Genomic DNA, 21,941 nt, shown 5'->3' with positions numbered 1-21,941 from the left:
TAAGCGTAACCCATTTTGTGATACCTGTACCTATTACACCACACTAATACTTTGTGTGCAAGCCTTTGAATCCCATTGTGGAGGGGACCGGAGCTTGGAATTGTTTAGGTTATCAAAAACAGAAAAATAATGTAATTTGCACATTTATACAAAAACACCTTTTTCAGGAAAGAAGTAATGGGTTAGCTACTTACAGCTTTTCTGTAACAACTTACATGAAAGGAGCTTCACAGGACAACAGCTTTAAGCAGTATTTATATTTCCAATAGTTTATCTATTCTATGTTTTAATTTTAGAGTACATTTGAGACTGGTGGAGGATTATGGTAAATAGTGTGAGGCCGGGATAAAGAATGGATTCATACCAAGCCAGGAGGTTAAAATGGATGGACCGAATGAATGGGCATGCTGGAAGCAGTTTATTCCCCAAAATGATAGGTGGCAATGTTCCTTAGAGCTAAACATCATCACGACACTCACAGGGTGGCATGGGTGTTGAAGTCCAGAAATGCTGCCCTTTCGGGACCTTTGGGTACCAGAAGAGGGAGCCATCCTTAGGAAGAAGTTGTTTTTGTCAAATAATATCATTTACTTGAACCTGGAATTATTTGAGTATTACTATGTTTGTGGTTTGGGGTCCATTGGTGCCCCTTGTGGTTACTATATACATACTGTATACACACACACACACACACACACATAGAAAATGGCAGATTTAGTGTGCATGGTCACTGTGACATGCGCTTAAAACAGAGAACAAGACTGCAGGTCTTGCTGAACATTAACTCAATTTTCCAATCAGCTACATACTTGATCAAAGAAATTTCTGAAAGCTAGACAGCCATTTCATTGAGAGTAGTTACTTAAACAGAAGATGTGAAACTTCAGAATGAATTGCATAAATAGATACTGCATATAAAATTTATCAAATTACAACACATTTTGAATTAATAATACATCAGGATACCAGCTAATTATACAATTATAAACTAATTATATTATAAAGTATTGTTTATAAAAGCTAAATTCCATTTAGTATATTTAAACAAACTGCTTTACAATAATGAGAGAATTTATTAAACATTGAATGAATATGTATGCTACAGTACATGATATTTTTTTTAAATATACATTATAATGATTCAACCAGCTGTTGGCTATCCCGTACAGCAAAAGCACCTTCTTTTCCTTCCCAATGGAAGGAAATGTCCAAAAAAAGGATACAACACTTTATAAAATTAATACCTACTGGTAATGCTTTATTAAGAAATAATAACCGGACTCTTGATGTACTGAAAAGATCTCACTTTCAGTTGCCAGAGACTATTTTCCAACTGAACTAGATGTAAATGCAGTAGCATTACCAGAAAAACACATATGTTCATTTCTAAATTCAGAAAAATACCAGATGCAGGTATTTTCAGGATAAGGAATTTTATCATAATACTGTTTATCACTTTCTATGTTTCCTTTGATAAGTTACATTTGGGAATGGAAGCCAGTATTACAGTAACAATCAAAATGCATTTATTTGGCCAGGTCTCGATTTTTATGTTTTTCTTTTGTGAAAAATAAAAATATCTCACATGACATTGCATATCGGATTATGCAGCAATGCTGCTTGATACACATTAATGAGTGATCCATTGCAGACTACTTGCACCAAAATATAAAGCAAGGAAAAGTAACCAAATAAAACATTGATTAAATATACTGTTACTTAGAACACATAAAGTGAAGTAAAAATAATAAAAGTATGCCAGATAAGCACAGTTGTCATATATAGGAAAACAACTAGTTCGACCTTTCGAGTAGCAAATGATCAATATTTATGCTTTATACTATCATCTATGCTATATAATCTTCCATTTACAAAAAAAATATGCTTACAAGTGTTCTTGACCTGTCCCTGGAAAAATTCTCCAAAACAGAAGTGATTGTGGACATTATGTCAGATACCCTGGAAGGGCATATGACAGCTACAAATAAACATCCAGAGAATGTGTGCATTGTCCCCACTACACTTAAGATGTGACTGGTGTTTGGAGTGAATTTATTAATGGCTCTTTTATGTCAAAAGCAAACAGTAATAATATTAAGAAAGAGCAACGACTAATTGCCAGGATTTGGGTGGACTAAAGAATGAAAGATGATGATAAATCGCTGAAATAATGCCCTATTAGGGTATACATCACCTGCATTGGGGACACTTCTCTATTAGCCATACTAGCATAATCTCGGAAACAGTATCAAGTATATAAATTCACAATATAGTTTGTGTATTGGTAATGGTTCTAAGTATTTTAAAACTGACTTTGGTTCCTTTTAAAGGACAGTTCAAGGAGAAAACAGACCAGTACAGTATCAATCAATTTTACTTACACATAGCTAATTAAATCTGGAGAAACCTTCAGAGCTTAGTCCATACTTAAAGCAATTAAACACCCGCTCCTAAAGCCTGTCTGTGAGGAGCATTTTTCCCTTAGTAGGATTTTTTTATGTTTCAATCCGTGTATTACCAAATAATCCAGATATTATATAGTGATTTTCTTTCATGTCCTGGCCAATTTTGCAATCTTTAGGTTCTGATAGTTTAACTCTGACCTAATTTCATATTTCCAGCTTCATTTGTTCACATGCTTCACTAATACAACAGACTGTAGCCACACTGTTGTAACTTTCTAAGAGAACATTACATTATTTTAGTACTCATGGAAATCTAATTGTCATTGTTACTCTACAAATATTTGAGCATTAGCCTTACCAGTCAGGGCAAGACTTTAATCCTTAACTTATCTTTAGATTATACTGTACATCTGGAGTAGGTGATTACCATAAAATGTTTTCTTGTAATTATTTAGTCTTGGAATTCCTAGTTATTAGATTTATTCAGCTGTAAATTTAAACTATGCCACCACAATAAAGTTCCTTAAATATCTAATGTGGTTGTCTGAAGACATTTGTATTGTAGGTCATAAAAATGAAATTGCTGAATTTCTTTTGTCTTAGATCTCAGAGATATAGATGTGTGTCTTCAGCTGTGGATTATTGCTATTCAGTAGCTCAACACAAATGCCATGCCTTGGCATCTATGAAAGAAATATGCCTTACTTTCTGCTTAGAAGGCAATTTTCAGAAATCATTTTAATACATATAAACACAGAGATGCAGGTGATGCTGGTCCCTCAGTAGTCTTTTATACATTCTTAGCACAAATGAAGAAGCAAACATAAAAAGACAACCCACGGAATGGGATCAAAACAAGAAGCACGTTAAAGCTTCATTAGAGATCTGCATGGGTCATGTTTTTTCTCCAAGTTCTTCTCATCTTTGTTCTTCAGGACATCTAGAAACTTGCTGAGCTTAACAAAACATTTTAAACACCCCGCTAGTACAAATGTTAACAACACAGTTGCATATCCAGTAAACACAGAGTAAGGCTCATTGACAAACAGCATCTTTGACAACGTAAATTATTAAATGAAAAAATTATTTCTGATTGTTTCCTGCAAGTGTAATAGAACAGGGATGCACTATGGCTTAAGCTGTGCTGTGTTCCTTATCACTCTATTTTTGAGCATTTAATCTCTTGTTTCTTTTGTTGTTTAGACATTTGCTTGGTTTACAGGCAAGGATTTTGATATGCTTCTTACAAATCTGAAATTCAAGATATTGGAAAAGGAAGCAAACTAGTTATATGTGTCCCTACGTTTTGAAGCAATGTTTTCATTTTACTCGAGACTGCTTAGTGCTATAGAGATCAGTGGCCTTTCTGTTTAGAAATACCTCAGCACCAGAAACCCAAAGAAAGGGGCAGAATATTCTTTATTGGGAATGGAAGACATACTTATACTAGTTCAGATGTATTACATTTTGAAAAACAAGAGATCATTCATAACAGAAATGAAGGAAAGGTATCTAGCCGTGATAGCAGAGGAAGAGCATTAAATATTCATTTTAATGTTGGAAGTGTATCATCAGTTTCCTTGGTAGGTTTATCAGGTTGGTGAGAATATTAATGGAAAGTACACATATCACCTGTGACATGTACCTAACACGAAAGGGACTCTTTTCTTAATGGGGAATACAATAACACCCTAATTCTTTCATTTGTTTAGTTCCTACTAAAAACTTGTGTTCTATAGTTAAGGATGGCTATGAAAATTGACTGGCAAATCGAAACCTGAACTTGAAACTTTAGTCCTCAAGTCACCACCACTCACAGTACCACAACTGCTACGTTGATCCATTGGTCAATATCATGGTTGTCTATACCATTACTCTCAAATACTCTACTTAATATCTTACTTCTGTATACTTAGAGCAACTGCTGTCACCTTACTTGCAGGAAGCATGTCCTTCTGTTCTGGAGGAGGACAATGATCTCGGATGGCCTTTTAAGATGAGTACTAAGTCTATATGATTAAATAAATCAAAGGACAAAAATTGTGTTACACTAGCTCTATCATGAGGTTTATAAACATACTGTATAAGAAGTAACATTATTTATGAAGTGATTGTACATCTACTGAAACAGTATGTGTAAAAGCAACATTTATCCTAACTAGATTGACTGTATGGTATGCTCAAATCCCACATCACTTCTTAGATCTGTCCATACCTAGTTCAACTACAGGGACAACACCACCTGAAATTACTGCATCTCACTTTAGTGTTAGTTTTTCCAACAAACTTAAGGGCATCACTGCTGCCGACTGCAACTCAATCTTACAGGAGTCAGAAAAGAAATTACCTCTCTTGCCTTGTCTTAAAACATTGTCTTATTGGACAGGATAGTAAAAATTAATGCATAAATAATAGAAAATACATATACATTAAACATTTAATTTTACTCTGAATCCTGTAGATAGGGAATAGGATTTTTTTTTGATGATGAAGCTGTTATTGTTACATTTTAAAATACAGAGATTCAAGATAATATCTGTGTCAGTCTCTACAAACTGTGGACCTGTCAAGTGATAAATGTAGCAGGCAGAAAAATTCAAACAGCTTTTCTTTTAAGTTACTTCATATTCTTTTGTTCTTGGCAAAAAGTGATGTGAAAGAGGCTAAATAATAAAAGCTTGCATGATTGATAACACTGACACACAAAAAATGCTTTGATTTTTGTTCTTACTATTTTGGGTTTTATTCAAATACCTGTGAAATTGGAGAAAATTTTTCCAAAAAGCTAGAAAGTATTTTTTATGTGCCTTGATAGGGAATATTTTGTGTTTCCAAATAGAAAGTTTTAATTTTTAAAGAAAACTAGATGCTTCCGTTGAAAACACTCTTTATCATAACTCAGATGTATCATTTTTAACAAGTATTAACAGAGAATATGATTTATTACATAAAGAGACTTTCTAAGTTATCAGAATGGCAATCAATCCAGCAAAACAGGATGTGTATGCAAACTAAAAAGAGGCGAAGTTAAATCAACACATCAATAAAGACTATTTCAAATATGTTACAGACAGGTTTAATAAACCTGCTAAAATTCAACAAATAAAGATTTTGCATTACTAACTGTCAATTTCATTCTTCAAGGTTTCATTCAAATTTGCCAATATTCGTTAAAGATTCAATTCAATGCATTCTTTTCTTTGATCGGGTAATCAAAACATAAGTCATTACATAGACTTGTGCTATACTTCAGTATTTTGTTTTTATTTTGTTTACTGCCTCTATTAATATAGTTAAAGTCTGCAGTAATACAAGATCTTATATGTTTATTTGGGGCTTAATTAAGAACATTATTAAAAAATATTGCTGGGCAATGTGAAGTGCTATGGTTAGGACCTCCACCTAACACCTCCAGAGATGTGGGTTTCTATCCCATCCAAGCACTTTCTGTGTGTCAAGACTGCACCTTCTCACTGTCTTGGATCTCAGTGAAGCAGAGTTCAAAGAGGTTTTTCCCCTCTAGAGTCATCCTTAGCTTCATACTGTTCGTATGTCTCTCTGAGTTTTTATGTATGAGATGACTAATGGTTACATTAGGGACAACATTTAAGAAGGGGCACTTACAGTGGATTCAGAAAATATTCAGACCCCTTCACTTTTGCTAACTGCCATTATCACATTTGCTTATTCATTTAAACTACTTTTTCTTTCAATGTACATTTTAATTTACATTGGAGGCTGATTTATATTTCTTTGCAAATATCAAAATATTACATATTTATGATAGTTTAAATCCCATGGACTAACTTGCAATGATAAAAACAGTTTTATCAAAGGTATTCGTTTCTGAATACTTTACAATCACAACAGAGGAAATATGATCTGTGTCAGTGAGTTGCAGAAGATGATGGTGAAAAGTTATGTGATTCAGAAATCATTATTTTCACAGTTTCTGAAAACAATTCAGTTAGAAGCTAGTGTATATTTGGTAATGATGAAATACTTTGTATCTTGCATGATGTGTGCTTTAAATCTACAGTGCAAACTAAATATATTGGTCTAATTCCAAATACAGGAGTCAGAGTCAGTGGTAACATACATTTCTGAATCCAAGTTGGTGATACCATACATTTCAGAGTCAAAATTTTTGTGTACCATCTCCATAGCCCTGTGTTTATGGTAGAGTGGCTAGGCAGAGACCACTCTAGAGTAAAAGGCATCTGATGGCATTTAAAAATCTCTGAGAGCAAGAGGAACAAGATTATAACATCACCTGCCTAACACCTTCCCTGCAGTGAAAAATGGTGGAGGCAGTATCATGATACAGGGATGCTTTTCAGTGTCAGGGAGAGTGCAACTGGTCAGAACTGGTGGAAAGATGAATGCGACCCAATACAGAGAGATCTCTGAAGAACACCTACTCCAGAGTGCATACAATTTCAAACTGGGGCAACTATGACCGTCCTTCAGTAGTCCAGCCAAAGCTGGAACTTAAACCCCACAGAAAATCTGTGGAGAGACCTGAAAAAGGCAGTTTGCAGACACTTCTCATCTGATCTAATGGAGCCACAATATGTCAGGAAGAATAGGGAACGCTGTCCAGATTCAAGGGGACAAAGCTGTATTTGATGCTAAAGGTGCTCTTGCAAAATACTGAATTAACTGTACAAATATATTTTTTTTTTTATAAATCTGCAAACCTTTCTGAAAATATGTTTATACTTTGCCATAATGGGTTGTTGAGTGTAGACTGATGAGCAAAAATGGCAAATTCATCCTTTTAAAATACAATCTACAACACAATAAAGTGCGCAGAAAGTGAAGGGGTCTGAATATTTTCTGAATCCATTGTACAGTATACTGCAAAGAAAGGTCAGACATTTTTGTAACTATAGTTTATTCAATTTCATGTCTTACACAAAAAAGGGTTAATTTTTTGAACTTGAAGACTCATCATGTTTGATATTGATATTTTAATTACTGTTTTACTAATTTACTTGTTCATTTTAATTATATATATATATATATATATATTTTGACAGTTTGAGTTGCTATCGCTCCTTTGAACCCCTGTACAAGACTCCAGACACCAAGTAAAAGTCCAAAAGTAGACTATATTTATTAACAACAGTGCACAAAGCACCCTCCACTCCACACTACTCACTAATAACCAAATAATAATAATAATCAATCCTCTGACTCCCAGACGCGTTGCCCTCCTATCACCCAGCTCAGTTCGTCGTCTGGGAGTTCCCATGGTCCTTTTATATCTCCTGACCCTGGAAGTGAATCCACCATACAGTCCATGAGATTCCCTATCACTTCTGGGTCAGCTACAAAGTCTTTTTCTTCACCCTGGAAGCACGTCATTCCTACTGTTCACATGACCAGGATGTACTTCCGGGTTATAGGGCACGTAGCACTCCCCAAGCCTCCCTATAGCGGCTCCTGGTGGCCCCCATGGTATCCAGCAGGGCTGTTTATAAAAACTACAAGGTCCATGAGGCTCTGCTGCAATTTGCGGAACCTCTATGCCACTGGGAGGGATCCATCTGGCGGCTTGGAGGTGTGGTCCGGAATATATGGCCGACCATCCTTCACAATATATATATATATGTATACACGTGTGCATGGGAGGCAGCTATAGGGCTCAAGAAAAGGTCATTCTTGGGTAGACCAGGGGGTAGAAGAGTGCACTAATCCTTTAATCCTTTCTCTTAGCTCCCCGCAGATCAAATGCGGGAAATTCTGCCTGGCTCCAATGACGTTACTTCCGGCTCTGCCCCAGAAGATGTCACTTCCTGTTCTGCTCCACTAGGGTGGGCCCCACCTTGTTAGCTTGCTTCACTCACTACTAGTCCATGGGTATATTCCAACATGGTCAAAACTCTGGCACTGAGATTTATTTATAGTCGCAGCAAAAACTTAAACTAGTGGAAATTGTAATCTATAAAAGATGAATGGTAACCTAAATGCTGAATTATCATCAGTATCTAACCTTAATATGCAGAAGGAACATGACATCTCTTACTTTCTCACCGGTCATGATTTTGCTGGCAGTTGAATGTTTATTCAGACAACTTGTAAGCGTGTGCCACTACATAGGATATATTTGACTGCTAACACACAAGCGGAGTGGATGTATATAAGGTATTTTGTGTGACGTATGCACGGTAAATTGGTTGTATTGACATGAGAGCATCATTGTTGTATTCTACTAATGAAGATGAAAATGATGATATATACAGTAGATGTATACTATATGACATACTGTACGGTTTTGAAGAAAAATGAGCATTGCAAGTAACTTGGTCTGCAAATGTTTTGCAAAACAAGCAAAAATTTGTAATAAATTTTAACTTGATAAACTAGAGAGGTCTTTCAATATAAGTAGTACGTATACACTCTGTTTGCCGAGCGTCACATGATCACAGCTGAGCTGATAGTTCTTCTCTCTTTCTCTCTCTTGCTGCGGGATTGTGGGTAATCGTCTCCCATGCTCAGTCTCAGTTGGGGTGCCTCACTTGTATAGTCAACATCTGTACAAGGGTATACTGTTTACTACAGAATTGTGACCACGTGTGTGTATGCGTAAAGCATTTTTTATTTTGTCTGTAAGTGATGGATGTGTTTAACCATAATGCAATGTCACATTTTCATGAAATCCTCAAAAGAAAGCAAAAGTAACTGTCATTGGATAGGTTCCATGTTAAAGTTGTAAAAAAAGAAAAAGATTCCAGTTAGCCAACAGACAGCATGGATTCCATTAGTTATAGTGAAAGTCGTCCTACACAATAGCCCTCCTCCTCTCCTCTCTCTCTCGTCTCCCTCAAACCAGCCGCGAAAAGGTAAAGGTAGGTTAATTTGCATTATCTATATTTACTTTATATTTTGTATTAATCATTTTTATATGAATATTTTTGGGGTGTGGAATGAATCATCTGAATTTCCATTGTTTATTATGGGGAAATTCGCTTTCATAAACGAGTGCTTTGGATTACAAGCACGTTTCTAGAACAAATTATGCTCTCAAACCAAGGCACCACTGTGTGTGTATGTGTGTGTATATATATATATATATAGTGACAGAAAGGGGGCACTGTCGTCCCCTTTAACCCTCAGATCAGACGCCAGACACCAGATAAAAGTCCAGTTCTTGACTTTATTCATACAATAATGTGCACAAAGCACCCTTCACTCCACAATACTCATATAAATCACACTAATCAGTCAATACACAATAATCCTCCACTCCCAGATGCGTTGTTCCCTTCCTCCCAACTCAGCTCTCCCGTCTGTGATCTCCCACAGTCCTTTATAGTCCTTAACCCGGAAGTGCTTCTGAACCCTCAGTCCATGTGATTATCCAGCACTTTGGGGTCAGGTGAAAACTCCTTTTCTTCAACCCGGAAGTATGTTGTTTCTTCTGTCCCCGTGACTGTGACGTACTTCCAGGCTGTGTTGAAAATATAACTCTCTGGGCCACCCTGCAACGTCCCCTGGAGGCCCCGACGTTATCCAGCAGGGCTGTGCATTAAAACTCCATATACCATAATGCCCTGCTGGAATTCGGGGCATCTCCATGTTGCAGGGAGGACTCCATCTAGCGGCTTGGGAGTATTGGCTGGAATGGACTGCCAGCCATATATCACAATATATATATATATATATATATTGTGAACGATAGGGGGCGTCCTCGCTCCCTTGAACCCCTGTCCACGACTCCAGACACCAGGTAAAAGTCCAAATGTTGACTTTATTTTTCTTCCACAGTGCACAAAGCACATTCTTCTCCACAATACTCATATAATTACAATAAACCAATCCTCCAGCTCCCAGACGCGTTGCCACCCTTCCACCCAGCTCAGCTCATTGTCTGTGAATTCCCATTGTCCTTTTATACTCCCTGACCCAGAGGTGTTTCTGCCCAACAGTCCACAAGTCCTTATTCCTTCCGGGTCAGGGTAAATAGTCCTTTTCTTCAACCCGGAAGTCCGTCGCTCTTCCTATGACGAACCTCCGGGTCACAGGGCACGAAGAAGCCCTCGGTCCTCCCTGCAGCTCCTCCTGTGGCCCCCACGGCATCCAGCAGGGCTTTGCATAAAAACTCCATTGTCCATGATGTCCTGCTGGTCTTCTGGGGACCTCCACGCTGCAAGGAGGGCTCCACCTGGGGGCTTGGGGGTATTGGCCGGGATAAATGGCCGGCCATCCTTCACAATATAAACTGCTCAAAAAAATTAAAGGAACACTTTAAAAACACATCAGATCTCAATGGGAAAAAGAAATCCTCCTGGATATCTATACTGATATAGACTGGGTAATGTGTTAGGAACGAAAGGATGCCACATCGTTTGATGGAAATGAAAATGATCAACCTGCAGAGCCCTGAATTCAAAGACACCCCAAAAATCAGAGTGAAAAAATTATGTGGCAGGCTAGTCCATTTTGCCAAAATTTAATAGCAGCAACTCAAAATTGTACGCAGCACTTTGTATGGCCCCTGTGTTCTTGTATACATGCCTGACAACATCGGTGCATGCTTCTAATGAGATGACAGATGGTGTTGTGGGGGATCTCCTCCCAGATCTGGACCCGGGCATCACTGAGCTCCTGGACAGTCTGAGGTGCAACCTGGTGGCATTGGATGGACCAAAACATAATGTCCCAGAGGTGTTCTATTGGATTTAGGTCATGAAAGTGTGGTGGCCAGTCAATTTGTATCAATTCCTTCATCCTCCAGGAACTGCCTGCATACTCTCACCACATGAGGCCAGGAATTGTCGTGCACCAGGAGCCACTGTACCAGCATAGGGTCTGACAATGGGTCCAAGGATTTCATCCTGATACCTAATGGCAGCCAAGGTGCCTTTGTCAAGCCTGTAGCGGTCTGTGTGACCCTCCATGGATATGCCTCCCCAGACAATCATTAACCCACCACCAAACTGCTCATGCTGAATGATGTTACAGGCAGCATAATGTTCTCCATGGCTTCTCCAGACCCTTTCACTTCTGTCATGTGCTCAGGGTGAACCTGCTCTCATCTGTAAAAGCACAGGGCACCAGTGGTGCATCTGCCAATTCTGGTATTCTAAGGCGAATGCCAATCGAGCTGCATGCTGCTGGGCATTGAGCTCAGGGCTCATTAGAGGACATGGGGCCCTTGGGTCACCCTCATGAAGTCTTTCTGGTTGTTTGGTCAGATACATTCACACCAGTGGCCTGCTGGAGGTCATTTTGTAGGGCTCTGGCAGTGCTCATCCTGTTCCTCCTTGCCCAAAGGAGCAGATACTGGTCCTGCTGATGGGTTATGGACCTTCTATGGCCCTCTCCAGCTCTCCTAGAGTAACTGCTTGTCTCCTAGAATCTCCTCCATGCCCTTGAGACTGTGCAGGGAGACGCAGCAAACCTTCTGGCAATGACACGTATTGATGTGCCATCCTGGAGAAGCTGGGACTACCTGTGCAACCTCTGTAGGGTCCAGGTATCGCCTCATGCTACCAGTAGTGACACTGACTGCAGCCAAATGCAAAACTAGTGAAGAAACAATCAGAAAAGATGAGGAGGGAAAAATGTCAGTGGCCTCCACCTGTTAAACCATTCCTGTTTTGGGGGTCATCTCATTGTTGCCCCTCTAGTGCATCTGTTGTTAGTTTCATTAACACCACAGCAGCTGAAACTGATTAACAACCCCCTCTGCTACTTAACTAACCAGATTAATATCCCATAGGTTTCATTGACTTTATGCTATACTCTGATTAAAAAGTGTTCCTTTAATTCTTTTGAGCAGTATATATATTTATATATATATATATATATATACACAGGGTGACACAGAAAAACGGGAACTTTTGAAAAACTTAATAAAAATAGAAGAAATCCAACAAAAAAATTTTATTGACAGCAATTGAACCACTACAACTTGCCTTTTAAGAGACAATAATCCAAATTATCAATGTCTGAAAATGACATCCTGTAGATGGCGTCCTCCTGTACGTATGCATTCTTCCAATCTGCTGTTGAGGTTCCCCATTGATCGCTGCAACATCTCAGCTGGGATACCATGAATTTCATCTTGAATTCTTTGTTTCAATTCATTCAGTGTCCTTGACCGAGTCGTGTAGACCCGACTCTTAAGGTAGCCCCACAAGAAAAAATCACAAACGGACAAATCCGGTGATCTTGAGGGCCAGGGAATGTCACCGAATCTTGAGATGACACGGTTACCGAACAATTCTCGCACAGCTGCCATTGATTGCCTTGCAATTGATTACTAAATTACTAAATGGCGAGATTGTTTACAGCTGCCAACTGTACAAGGCTGCCACTATGCATTTCAAAAGTTCCCATTTTTCTGTGTCACCCTGTATGTATATATATATATAGACATGCAGGTGGCACCAGGTCCTCAAACCCTCCAACAAACCATCACAGTGTCAGGTTCAAATAACAATTGTAGCAAATACTTTCACAGGTTATTCATACATACAGAACAGTCACAATTCCTCTTATTTTCTCTTCCTTCTTCTCTTTCTTCCTTTCTTTTCATTCCTCCAAATGAGTGTTGCCCAGCTCCTTTCTCAACTCATACTCTACTGGATGAGATTGAGCTGCTTCCTTTATACCAGACCCGGGAGTACTTCCAGTGTTACTGCACTACAGGTTGGAAGCACTTCCAGGACAGTGCTTAAAGTCCCCTTAAAATGGGGATGGTCTGTATCTGCAGCTTCACCAGGGTGGCACCACTGAAACACAGCAGGACTGTCTAATGGGACTGTAATTACCAGCCTGCTCTGCTGGTATCTATGCAGGCACCATAGTCCAGGATGACTACCACCTATTGTACTGGGGGAACAAATAGTCCATAAGATTGGTCTCCCTTGGTACTTCTGTTAAACTAGCCCCCCGGACAGGTATAGAACCTTGAACCATCCTGACTGAAATGCCAGTCCATGGCTGTATAGTAAATCATTAAATACAGTAAATCATTCTGTGTTATATTATACTTGTGGAAAGCTAACATTCAGATGGCATCTGAAGAAATCTGAGTATAATATCAACCTTCCTGAAGATTTGAACATTTGCTAGACTGCAGATATATTCTGCCCTTGGCTTGTTGAACCCATTTAACAATATGAGGTCCCAGAAACTAGTTTATGAAGCCTTGTTTTTAGCATTTTACTGTCAATGAATGTATCCCAGCATCTGCCAAGGTTGCTGCTATTACCAAAGACATTGAATTACCATGTTGTCTCAGATCAAACACTTAACCTCCTTGTACTGTCCTTGGGATGAGATGTGAAATGTATAGCAAAGTCGCTCTTACAACAGCACATAGGGATACCAATTTAGTACTGGACTGCAGGTTAAACAGTCAAGGAAGTAAAACCAGATTTTATTTCAGCAAAAGATAATTCTGAAGCTAGAAATGTATGGGGGGCACAAACATTTCTTTCATGAAAGGTGCTATTCCAGTCAAACACTGTACATGACAATTTCTGTCACTATCACACTCCAATACAGTATTTCATTAAAACTTCAGTCAGGGTAAATAACTATAGATTCTCCCCTACTGATTTTCTCACAAATGGCTTTTCTGACAGTATTCTTAAACTAGCAGAATCTACAAGTGGAAAGTATCATCGAGTAAATACAGTGTTAATGACTGTTTCTTCTTTTTAAAATATATTTAAAATAAAATCTTTTCCTATGATTGAAAAAAATAAAAGAAAAGTCAGAAATGAATACACAGAATTATTAGGCTAGCCTGCACTGGTGTGTTTACCACTCAGAGAAGCATTTCAAATATGTACATCTACACGTGTACAAGGAAAAATGCAAGTCAGACCAAACAAAGATTAGCACAACACCAACCCTGTCCACAGGACGGCAATTCAACACATACTACCAAATAAAGAAAAAAAAATACTCCAACCAGTAATTACTGTCATGCATCTGCCATTACAAACAGACACACATATGCACCAAGACACAAGCAAACATACTGTAAACTATCTTTTTCTACTTTTCCAAATGCATGTGCTTAAGTGTGTTAAGACTGCAAGGCTCCACACAACGTCAAAGCAACCTTCACCTCCTTGAGACATATGGTGGGCCTTAAAAAACACAAAGTGAATGTGGCTCCCAAAGTCTAGAAGTAGACTTTGCAATCTGCACAGGTTACAGTGCTATAAAAAGTTTCCAAAGAAAACATCAAGGTGAAAACAGATCTCTGCAAAGTGGTCTAAACTAATTATTAATACCATATAAAGCACAAAATAAAAATCAGTATTCAGTAGACACACCTTTGCCAGCAATTCAAGCCTAGAGTCTGTGTGCACAGGTCTGTTATAATTTTTGCACATCTGAACATTTCTATTTTTCACCATTCGTTGTAAAACTGCTCAGGTTCTGTCAGGTTTCATGGGGTTCACCAATGAACAGCCTTTTTCAAGTCCAGCCACATATTTTCAGTTGGATTGAGATCTGAACTCTGACTCTGTCCACTCCACTCCAGGATATTGTTGTATGCACAGTCTCTCCAGTCTCTTCCAATATACCTTGTAACACCTTCAGTTATCATAGGTTTCTTCGTGGAGTCCCTCACTAGTATTCTTCTTGAACAATCACTCAGTTTTTGTGGATGGCCTACTCTTGGCAGATTTACAGCTGGACCACACTCGTTCCATTTTTTAATTGATTTAACTGCACTCCAAGGGATATTCAGTGACTTGGATATTTTCTTGTATCTAACCCCTGACTTGTGCTTTTCAATCATCTTTTCACAGGGTTGCTTGGAGTGGTTTTGGTTTTTTTTTGCCTTTATTTTATAGGCCACCATACTGACTCACCACAAGTTGGCCCTTTCAGTTTCAAGTAAAACCCCTTGACTACTAATAGGTGATCTCCACTGAACTGATTAAGCAACTTCTGAAACCAACTGGCTGCCCCACTGGTGATTTAAGTTTGTCATATTAAAGAGGGTGAATTCTTATATGATCAACTACTTTGTGTTTTATATTTGTAATTCATTTAGACCACTTTAAAAAAAACTGTTTTCACTGTGACAGAGTGTTTCTGTTAATCAGTGTCACAAAAGCCAAATTTAATCCACTGTTTAACAATGAAATGTCTAAACTTCCAAGGTGCTGAATACTGTAAAATGAGCCAAATTTTACATTTCTCAGAAAAGACAGGGTAACTATTAATCTCATGGCAAAAATGAAAACAATACTTTTTACAGTAATAGTGATATGTTTTTTATCAAAGGTTAAGGCGGCAACCTTTAAAACAAATGAAAACCAAAAACAGAAACGAGAAGCAAAGCAGAGGCATATTTTTTCCAGCAATATATATATTTAAAAAATGTCAAAAAGACAAGAACATTTGCAAAATCCAGGAAAAGTGAGCCAAACAACATACGCTAGTAAACTAATTTATGCCTCAGCACAGAACTATGGTATACACAAGGGGTAAATAGGACACTTTCTAATGGCACAGAGGTGAGGAAAGAGAACAGGGAAAAAAGCTACAAGTAATACAAAAAACATGAACAAATAATAAACAAGGAAGTGAAGAAAAATTCTAAATTCTCAAAAGATGAAAAACACTGCAAAGATATAATCCTAACATGCGGTGAAATAATATTGATTAGAAAACTGATCATACATTTTAAAAATTAAATAACTGGATATATAATTATATATTATTTGTTTTACACTCTGACAGCTTGCCCCTTCCAAATGAACATAGTTCAACTTCTTGCATCTAATCACAACTCTTAAATTTAATTCCATGTCATCATTTTTCATCAGGTCCCATGGGTACTGAAAATGCAGACCTCTAAACAGTTCCATGAAAGGAAAGAAGAAACAACATCTTTTATTTTTGCTTCACATAATGCTCAATTACAGCAAAGTAATCCTTTGAAAACAGTTGTTATGATTGCCAGGTAGTATACAAGGGCTAAAATGTGTTTGACAGAGACAGAAATAGAGACCAGGAGATTGAAGAAAATTAGCGACAACTAACATCAAAACAGTCGAACAAAAACACAACTGTAAGCTAACATTGTCATTAAAACAATGTTGTAAGAAGCCCTCACATTTACTCAATTTCTTCTGTCTTTACCCAGCTGTAAAGATTCTTGAAAGTTTTAGAAATGTATTCATTACATGGATGATGAGAAACCTCAAACAGCTATCTGCCATCAACCTCACAAAATGACAGTGAGCAAAACATCACTGGAATAATGATAAAATTAATCAGTTGAAACACACACAAAAAAAACACTTCACTGCATTAAAGTGTTGTTGTTTGTTATAATTTCAACCAAATTTTTTATTTTTTTTCCTTTAGTGGAGTAACTTCGCACACATAATATTTAGGTTAATGTGCGTGATTGTCTTTAAGTGACAATATAAATAATTAAATATTGAAACTGTCACATTCAGTATGAATCTGAACGGTAAAATTATATGTTAGCAGACCTTGACTTGTTATAGAAGCGTAGTGTATAGTACAATAAATCAATGAAAGTACTGAAGCAAATAGCAATGATAAAGTCACTACCAATTCATGATAAACTGCAAACTTACATAAGAAATAAAATGAATTTGCTTTACTACTGATAATGTTGATTCACTTTCTTTCCAGGATAGGTCTAAAGCAGTTTAGTGATCAGTTATTTGTTATCAGAAACCCTTTCCATTTAACAGTAGTTGTTCTTTAAGAAAAGGATTCAATCCACCATTTATAATGTAGCAAAGTGTAAAATGTTATTTATAATTTAGTTTTTTTTTAGTTATGAACTTCCCCAAAAAGAGTTCATCCCTGTAAATAGTTAATAGCATACAAACAATTATAATTTGTTGTAGTACAGGCGTTAATTAGTGGCACCCCTCACAACCTAAATATACCACGTCTTTTGGCTCTAACGCCAGAAGTGCGGTGGATGCTGTGGAGTAGGTTGTGGTTTCAGTTCTTCCTAAGTTTTTCCCAATTTGTACTTCATTTATTTTGTATCAATAATTTGTAATTGATTTCATTTATTATTTAATAGGCATAGGGGAGAAGATGTTTATGTGACGCCCTGTCCTTTTGTTTTGAAAAGGTATGCTATAGTATATATATTTTTTTCATTTTTATTTTTTTTTTTTGTTAAGAATATCTAATTAGGGCGGCACGTTGGCGCAGTGGTAGTGCTGCTGCCTCGCAGTTAGGAGACCTGGGTTCGCTTCCCGGGTCCTCCCTGCGTGGAGTGTGCATGTTCTCCCCGTGTCTGCGTGGGTTTCCTCCGGGCGCTCCGGTTTCCTCCCACAGTACAAAGACATGCAGGTTAGGTGGATTGGTGATTCTAAATTGGCCCTAGTGTGTGTTTGTGTGTGTCCTGCGGTGGGTTGGCACCCTGCCCAGGATTGGTTCCTGCCTTGTGCCCTGTGTTGGCTGGGATTGACTCCAGCAGACCCCCGTGACCCTATTCGGATTCAGCGGGTTAGACAATGGATGGATATCTAATTATAAAATTAGGATTTTTTTGTATAAAGCTATGTGTATTGTAAATAGCTCTCTTTGGAAAATGTTAGTAATTTTTTTGTAAATAGTTTTATATGCAATGTGTTTGTATAAATAAAAAGCGCGGTGGATGCTTTGGGAGTTTCTTGAAGAGGAAAATAAAAGCTTGTGTTTTAACCCTACGTGCCTATGCGACGATCATTTATTTACACAGCACAGAGAAAGGCGGATTGCAGTCGGTTACAATAACATTAATCCAAAATGCAAAAAAGGGTTAACTTTGCTATCTTAAGGAATGGGCATTCACAATGTCTCCATCAGTTTAATGAATATTTGTCATGACATTGCTTTGTATGATATATTGTAGCAATTCATCACCACTGTCACCTGCAAGCTAATTCTTCTAGTCTTGGAGTTGATCACTGCTTTCTTGTAGGCTACAAGAGCATCCTCAGAAAAAGGATTATTATGCAGTAACATTTGCTGACTTGTGAGTGAATTTTAACAATTTCATTACGGCTGAATACCTTTGTCTGGTAATATGCTACCAGAGAAAGATCACAATTTAATAAAATACATTTATGTGTACTGTTGTACAGATTCAGTCCCAAGTGCCAAGACATTCCTCAAATAGCATCTGAATAATGTGTTTCAAAATGTCTTCTCAGTTGATGAAACCACAGCAAGATAGAGGGCAGTGGTGGATTCTTATCACCAGTAAGAGGAATTAAAATAAAGATTCAGCACATCAGAATAAATGTCTAAGATGCTCATTCTCTCTGCAACTGTCCCATTTTTCCTTGAACTTCACTACAAACTCCATTGATGGGACCAGGATGAGATGCACCTCATCTCATTCATTCACTTTATAGATTTTTTGACAGCTCCCTCTTGATTTACATATCAAACTAATAATTTGGATGCTAGCCGTTTTTCTACTGACAGTGGCACTTCAGATACTGATTCTGTTTGATCCACAGTGTAGTAGAGATGATCTTGACAGTCAAGCCATTAATATGATATCTGTACCTTGATCATACCACCTGAATAATTTTCGAAAGCACAGATTGGCAATATCTAAGAGAGGATAAGAAAATTCTTGCCTGATACTTTTCTTCAGTCATTGTAACCTCTGCTCAGAACACTGATGTGTTAAAGAGACTATAGCTCATTTCATATTCATTTGTGATGTACTGACATGTTCATGTTGCTAATTTTATGGAAATCATGAGTCCACATAGCGATAGTCATTAGCACATTAACAGTTCAGCATGCTGAACAGTAGGCAACTTTTCAGTCAAAGCTCTATTTGCTACTTTGTTTAGCAAATCTTCTACAAGCAAGTTCTACAAATCAAATTGCTGCTATTGTTTTGAAACATCAAATATGAATACATATGCAGAAATTACCACAATACTTTATTGATTACTGTACTTCAGATTTTTTCAGAATCAATTGTCATTGAACAATCATTTAAATAACAATTAGCATCAGTTATTCATGTATTGAATTCGGAGGACAGCCATGAAAATGAAGACAAAAGAACATTCCAAAGATGTTAGACATAAAAGTTAAACAAACTCATAAATTAGGAAAAGAGTACAAAGCAAGTGTTTGAATGTCCCAGTGGGCACTGCTGATTCAATCATCATAAACTGAAAGCTACATCAAACCACCAAGATGCTATCTAAAAATCACTCTGCATAAAGACAGAGGTTCATGACAGAAGCCTTCTAGAGGCCAACAATCAATTTGGTGCAGCTACAGGGTTCAGTAATTGACAATCAGGTCTGCATAGCACTGCCCTGCATGAGATGGTGGCAGAAAAAAGCCATTATTCAAAACAAAAAAAAAAACAACACATTTGACATTGGAACAACCCAGTTGTGATGCGATGTGCTATAGTTATACTTATTTGTTTAGCATATGCTTTTATCTAGACGACTAACAAAAGAGGTCAACATAATCAAGAAAACATCAGTCTGGGGGACTGCTTAGGAAAAGTGTTACATGGCAAGATTACATAATTGGCCATCTCAACTGTAACACTTCCTTGTTTGCAAAACTTAACAAATCCAGTATCAGTTAGACAGATATTCACCAAATACAAAAATATTGAAACACTTCTTAAAAACACTGAGTGTGTCAGAAGTTCGAACAGAGAGGGGCAGTTCGTTCCATCAGGTAAGTGCTACATATTGAAAGAGTCTGGAATGAGAGGTGGCATCACCAGATGCCATTCATCTGCTGATCCGAGTGGATGAGAAAGAGCATGGGACCTCACAAGTGTCACCATATATATATATATATATATATATATTGTCAGGGATGCCAGGGGCTATGACCCGGCCGGGACGCCAGGAGGGACCGGAAGAGGGTCAGAGCCCGGCCTGGATCACGTGGGGTGCCTTCGGGTTGTTTTGGGAGCCACGGGTCAAGGGCTTGGAAGCTCTTCCCTGTAGGGGCCCGTGGCCACCGCCAGGAGGCGCCCCAATGCCTTGGGGATTTGTTTCCCCAGCACTCCTGCCACACCAGGAAGTGCTGGGGGGAAGACTTGAGACGGTGCCCGGGGAGCAGCCGGGAGGACAGCCGACACTTCCGCCACGCTGGGGCGTGGCCAGAAGATTGCCGGGAGCACCTGGGGCTCATCCGGGTCCTTCATAAAGGGGCCGCCTCCGTCATTCAGGGCTGGAGTCGGGTGGAGGTAGGACGAAGCTGTGAAGAGTGGAGGCGGCCCAAGAAAGGCATTGTGGCCAGGACATTGGGAGTTTGGGGTTTGTGCACGTGATTAGGTCTTTGTGACCAATGAACTGGGGTCTTGGTGACCAAATATATTGTAAATAATTTGTAAATAAACGTGTGGTGGTGTCAAAACAACATGTCCGCCTGTCTGTGCCCGGTACCGTTCACATCTGGCGTAGCGGCAGGATGCTCCGCCTGTTACAAAGGCGGAGACCTGTACAAAAATATTGTTGTGGGCGGCCGGTGCAGCAGGGGACCCCACCCACGCACGCGGGTGCTGCGTGCACACAGCCCCGCTGGGTAAGGAACCCCACGGACCGCCAGGGGTCCGCAGGAGGGCCGTTATTCCCTGAAGCGGGCGGGCGGCGTGCATTGGAAGAGTGCAGCGGTCTCCGGCAGAGCGCCGTTGCTGGAGGCGCCGGGGCGGCATGGCGTCGGAGAGGCCACACCGAGGGCGTTTCCTCGGTATGGCGGGACCTGGGAGGTGAGTTCCCTGCCTATCGGCAGCCGGCCCTTGGGGGCGGGCGTGTTTTGTTTTCCAGGCAGGGACCTCCAGGATCAGCGTCAGTGGCGGGCGCATGCTGGTTTGCGGGGCTCCGGCAGCACAGCGGCAGCCGCGAGGGCTGCGAAGGAGGAGACGCTGCAGCTCGGCAGGCGCTGGCAACAGCAAGGCTGCCGGCAAGCACGTCGCCGCCGCAGAAAGGGAGCCAAGATGGCCGCGGACCGGAAGTCCCTCCCCTGACAGGCACGCGATTGGGCGGTGTGTCTTGCGTGCCCGCCGATGACTGTAGAGAGCGGGACCAGGGAATGTCCATCACGAGCAGGGGAGACCCGATTGGGCGGAGGAGAAGGCCCACAGGAAGTGGCGGCGTCGGAGGCCGACAGTCAGGTAGGCTCCGCGTCGGTTAACTTCCTGTCTTTGCCGGCTGCTTTGGCGGAGCTGGAGGCGTCCCTTCAGCCCGCCCGGGCAGCGTGTTACAGGTGCTAGGTGCCCTCCGGGCTGAGGTGCTGGTACTGGAGAAGAAGGCGCTCGCGGCGCTGAGAACGTTACTATCGACAACGGACGGCGCGACGCTGGAATCTCCAGCCGGAGAGGTACAGCGGAGGCGGTGAGTACAGCCGACTCCGTAAAGCATATGGGAGGGCTGCTGAAAAAGGCTGTGAAGACAATGATCAGTTCGAGTAAGCAGCCCTCCGACAGGAGGTGCGGCGCCGCGGACTGCATCTTGCGGCGAGGGGAGTCCGTGAGGACGCTGAAGGGACACGGGCTGCTAAGTGCCC

The sequence above is a fragment of the Polypterus senegalus genome, chromosome 1, assembly GCF_016835505.1.
Source record: "Polypterus senegalus isolate Bchr_013 chromosome 1, ASM1683550v1, whole genome shotgun sequence".
NCBI classification, from domain to species: Eukaryota; Metazoa; Chordata; class Cladistia; order Polypteriformes; family Polypteridae; genus Polypterus; species Polypterus senegalus.
This window is presented reverse-complemented; position numbering follows the sequence as displayed.